Raw genomic sequence first — 6000 nt, forward strand, 5'->3', positions numbered from 1 at the left:
TATCTGTCAGCATATTTATTTATTGTTTGCAGTGTTCTGTTTAAAAATCCCTATGCTCTTTCGTTTTATTATTTATTTATGTGTTTATTTATTTATTTCTCTTTAGCTGGATTTAACAAAGCAGTGAATCTCCATTTATTAACATCTCCTACAAATACTGAATGGTGAATTATGTTGTATAAAATACAATTATAGTATTATTCTTGGTATTTACTACTACTTACCAAAATCTTTAGCAAATATACCAATAAATGAAAGAATTAAATTGCCTAGGTAGAGCCAGAGTACTTTTTTGTCCTCAGGTAAATATCCAGTAGATCATTTTATCATTATTTAACATTATATTAAAGGTTGGTGATCAGCATTGAGAGAAATGAATATGCATTTTTCTATACTTCCAACATTCAGTATGATTTTTCACAGTATCAAAAAAAAGAAGGAACCATAAGGACTGTTTTGTGGTTAGGCTTTAACACAAATGCATCAGTGGACCTCTGGTTCTGCACAGCATGCAGCCATGCTCTGCTATCAAATTAATGTTAAAATATGTATGTCCTGGCTTCTGATTTATAATATCATTGACAAATAGTAAAAAGGACAGGCGTGCCATAAAGTTTATGGATGGAGCGATGGCATGCACAATGATGCCTCATAAAGAATAAAGGGGAAAAGTTATTTATTCTTGTGGATTCAAGAACTAAAATACAGATAGACTGTCTGCGTGCACAGAATTTTTCATAAATATCCCACAGTGCACCCTGTTGTACAGCAGCCATACATTAATTAGAGCATTCAGCAGACACTGCAATGTGTTACACTCACCCAAGTGAATCTTCATTTTTCACATGCAGGGCCTTACTAATTAAAATCAGCTTTGCAATTAAATGTGGAAAATTGTGTTAAACTTTCAAGCGTGGTTTAGAAAAAATGTACTTATTTTTAGGGTATTTTATTTTGATGCAAATGAATTTTCCATCAAAGTGAGACCAGTAAAAGGGAGGTATGAGGATTTCTCTTTTTTGTATTATAGATGCTCCTCTCAGTTGCAAGTTGCAATGCTCCACTATCTCTCTGCCAGTACCTGGCCCTGTTCCAATGCTTTTAGTGAGTGCTATCTGTCAAGGCATGAATAATACAGCCCCTAGGCTGTCGGCAGAATCCAAATGAGGCATACATCAGGAAGCAAGCACTCGACTTTAGCTCCAGAACATGCTCCTGTGAAGACAGGCAATTATTCACCCACGGCTGCAGCCATGGCAATCAAACTGGTGGGTGAAAAGGTATATGAAATGAAAAAATTTGAATAAGAAACATGGCACAACAAGCCAGAGAAATTCAATAATTTTCTAATAAGAGAGAGACATTTGAGTCTTTTAATTTTGAAGTTTGGGAGTCTGAATTATTTTGCTCACTCTATTCTAAAATATACATATAGATGACTTAACTGCAGTATATAATGTGAAGGTAATACAAGGGTGTGTGGGGCTTTTCCTGATCAGAAGAACAATGCTAAATTCTACGTTGTTTATAAATTTAAGTAAATCAAGTGTATCAAGTGACAAATCTCATGCTTAAAAATTAAAAGATGATCAAAATTCTATCTGTATAATGCGATAGGTAGAAACAGACAGTTTCGTAAATCAACAAAAAAAAAGGCTGTAAAAAACGGTGGTAAATTAAAATATAATACATTTTATAAGGCTAGGGACAACTCATACATTATAGATCCAAACATTATTTTAAGATCCCTCCTCACTTTTGAGGCTTGCATATTTTTGCCAGACATTGTATCAGTAATTAATGAAACCAAAAAAAATAATATTTATGCAATATGAATGGGAGAAAAGTTATGCAAAATTCCTTGGCAGATGAAGTCTTTAAGATGCTTTATTTTACCTGAATTATTATTTTCAGGAAACAAATTCACAATATATTGAGAGCTCTATACGTATTTATGTTTTAAATTAGAAAGACTTATTTGGCCTTAACAATTCATTCTTCACTTAAATTTGATGCATATTGTTTAAGAATAAAATTATGTTTAGATTGAATTTCTATTCAATATTTGTACCAAGCTACGAGCTTAAAGTTCCTTTTGGAGCTCTTATTTGTTAAAATTTGTTTCATTCTGAAGCATGTCATATTTAGCAAGTGATTAATCCATTACAGAATCTAATTGCTTTTGTTATTTGAGAAAAAAAAAAAAAAAAAAGACAATGTTAAGATGCTTTTAAAATAGGCCACTGCATGTAATAAGTATTTATTTTCATAGAATCTGGTTAAAATTTTTATGATGCATCTAAATACCTATTTACTTGACAAACCTTAGACAACCTTAGAGAGGATGTTTTTTCTTTGTTTGTTTGTTTGTTTGTTTGTTTTTGTGTGTGTGTTCTTTTGTTTTGTTTTGTTTTGTTTTTGTTTGTTTGTTGTAAATAATAAATGCATAGCAGCACAGTAGAGAGTAATACTTCCAAAGATGTCATTCACATCTACTTGGCAAATAATACAGGCCATAGTTTATGCTCAGTTAATTTAGAGTAGCTATGGAATTTTCACCTGTGTATCTTAGAGATACTTTTGTAAATCCACTACTGTGACCAGAAGTTGGACTTTTGCATTTATAGTTGTATACATAAAATATGAATCCTTTTGTCTTTAAAGTTTACTAGTGAAACTGGCTAACGTCCGACCAATCACAAGGAAAGAACATTCAAATATTTATATTTTTTTTCAGAGAGTTAGCTGATAGATGTCCCAAAAACATGGTTCTGAGAGCACTGTCCTAGTGTGCCTTGGTTAACTGCAATATAACCAGACAGGTTGTTCGCAACTAACTGTTCAAGGATCTGGATCATGTTTATTCTTCAAAAATACACAGTTTTGCATGTGTAAGAGTACTGTTCATTATTATGCTACGCTCCACAATGGGCCTGAAAAGCTATTAAGTGAATAAAATAAGCAGTGTCAGGAACATGGTCCAGTAAGAGCCTCTGCTTTTCACTTAAAAGATATGAAATCTTTTCATGTCTTCACATTTTTCTATGTGTCACTCCTCCCACCCCCATATCTTTTACTTTTTATTTTCTTTTTTTTTTTTTTCACAACAAAGGTATATAAATTTCTTTAACTCCATGAACTGTGGGTATTCTAGTTGACCTTGGTGACTACAAACACATACTCCAGGTACTGAAATCTTACTACGCAATCTTTAACATCTAGGCATCATAGCTGCTGCTAGAGGATCCATGATAACTTCAAGTTTCTAGCTATTACTAAAATACAAATAATAATAATAATAAAGATATGACACTGCTCTTATACTACCTAACTTTGGGCACTTACACTCAGACTGGAATGCTAATATTTTTGAACTTTTTATGCAGTCACTGGAGAAACATGCTCCCTCAAAGTTAATTTTAGAGATCCTACCTGTCTTAAACTGCCCTGCAGAGCACCCTGTCCGTCTTAGCTGACATCTAGCAAGCTAAAATAAGCCCTGTACTTCAGATCTGACAGGAAAGTATTCACTGTCATGCAAAGTTTAATTTTACAGCAAAGTTTGGTACAAAGAAAAATTCAAATAGATGGAAACAATGCAACAAGCTGTTACCAGTATTTTCTTATCCTAGTACCTGTCTTTGATACACCTCAATGGCTTATAAATTCTGCTTGTTTCCCTGGTTAAGCGTAGCATTGCAGGATTATGGTTTAGATTTGTGAACCTTAATAACAACTGTTTTATAATTAAATGGGGTACAAAACATATGATAAAACTCTCCTTTAACTTCTACCTAATATTTTGTCACCAGAACATCTTGTCTCCTGAATCTGTCTGAAAATTTGAAAGGATCTGTATATTTCATTTCAAATTTAATGTAGTATCTGAACACCATTTTCACAGTCACATTGGCATTATAAAGATAAAATTATATTGACAAAAATAAAATAAAATAAAATAAACCAAACCAAACCAAAACAAAACAAAACAACAAATCTACAGCAAAACCAGAAATTCCAGAGACTTCAAGATGTTATAAAAATAAATAAATAAAATAATGCTACAGAACTCTGAATGCATCTAGTGGAAGCAAACACATTTCATTTCTTATAATGAGCTAGTCTGATATTGTGAATGGAAAGGTGTTAACCTCATTAAAATGCTCTGTAGGCCTAAACGGAATTGAGTTAGGCATCACAATTCCCTCAGCACATGACATTTTTAAGACAGTCTGATTTCCTTGGAAGAAATGTTGGAGGGTCTTTCCCAGCCAAAAAGCAAATTAGAAAGAAGAAAAACATAAAAAATTATTTCAAAAACTTAAAATTATTAGGTGTTGATTGGACAAGATTAAAAAAAATTATATATTGCTATTTCAGAAAATAGGTATGCTGTAAATTTCAACAATGAATTTTGTTTTACACTAAGTAAGACATATATTAGTTAAATATATTTTGATTCATGGATTGATAATCAGCATGGCAAGAAAACAATTTAAAAACCATACAAATTCCTTAGTCATTAGAAAAAATGAATTTTTGATGTATTTCCAATTTTTATTCTTTGTGCATCCGCCCCAAAATTTCATTTAATTAACAGCTCTGAGATTCAGTCTGTTCCTGTACTGACATACCAGAAGGTCAAGAAAGCAAATACAGAATTGATGTCTCCAAACTGCATGTAATCTTTCTAAACCTTACAACTATTTGTTCCCCCTACCTCAAAAGAGTGATGTTACACAAACACATAGACATAGGTGTAAGTTAGCGTAACTTATAAGATTTATTTATTTATTTATTTATTTTTAAGTTAAAGAGTTTCCTTCTGTTTGGTTTCAAAATTATTGTTTCTGAAAACTGCATGCTAGCTGCATGTAGATAACAATCTTGTAAGTAGAAAGGGCATTATAATCATGTCATTTAACTTTGAGTGCTCAGGAAATTTGTGAAGAAGGATTTGGTGCTATTCATTAATTACTGATGAAGCTTGTATTTACATGGAGAAAATGGACAAAAGTAAACATGGTTTGAGATGTCAATAGCGGTTTTAAGAAGAATCATTTTGGCTGCTTCTAAATCAGTGCTTCAATTTAACCAAATCCTTAAAATAACCACAAAAACATTACCATTTTTATGAGGGAAAAGGATTAGAAAAAAATATCTGAATATAAATATTTAATGTTTCATATTTTTAAAATGTAATTCAAAAGAATTTTAATATCAGGTACAACGCTTTCTTGTTTTAATTTTGCGTTGTCTTGACTTGTCCCTAAGCTTCATTTTCTGTTAAAAAAATGATACATCCAACACTGAGTGGACAAATATGTCACTGTTTTATATTTTGCATCTTTCAAATAAATGCCTTAACCACAAATGTATAGAATGGAACAGAATGGAATGGAATGAAAAAGAACAGAACAGAACAGAACAGAATAGAATAGAATAGAATAGAATTCAGTTGGAAGGGACATATAGAAATCATAAAGTCCAACTGTATAATTTCAATTTAATTAATTAAAAACAAATATCCTCATTACAAATCAGTCATCTGATTTGGTGCTAAATATGTATTATAAATATTATAAATATGTGGTGTGTCTTATAAACACCACACGTGCTTTAAAATCTGAAAAAGTCAATAGTGAAAAAAACGTTAATAGCTTCAGGAGCCTTTGATACTAGTTTGAACATCTCTCTCTTCAGATGGCCAAAACATCAGCCATTTTACAATAGAGGCTGCTGTATAAAATACGTCAAATAAAATGTACAGCACATGAGAAAAAATAATGCATTTTTGAGCTTAAACAAATTTTCAAAACATTGTGTGAGAAATTCATGCACAAATGATTCAGAAAACGAGTGTTGCTTATACAGAAGTATAAGACAATATTGAACATGTACATTGAAGACAAATTTAAATACCGAGTTCTAAATAAATTTGAAGCACATTTGTATGTATGTATAACAAAATGCTACTTTGATATATTATTAACTATAAAC

General features: G+C 31.5%; 1 protein-coding gene across 13 annotated transcripts in view; it reads right to left on the reverse strand.

Moving 5' to 3' along the window:
• The window catches only part of MYT1L (myelin transcription factor 1 like), a 333487-nt gene that overhangs the window by 127534 nt on the left and 199953 nt on the right, over nucleotides 1–6000 (reverse strand). The window lies entirely within an intron of this gene.

This window comes from Aythya fuligula, chromosome 3, assembly GCF_009819795.1.
Source record: "Aythya fuligula isolate bAytFul2 chromosome 3, bAytFul2.pri, whole genome shotgun sequence".
NCBI lineage: Eukaryota > Metazoa > Chordata > Aves > Anseriformes > Anatidae > Aythya > Aythya fuligula.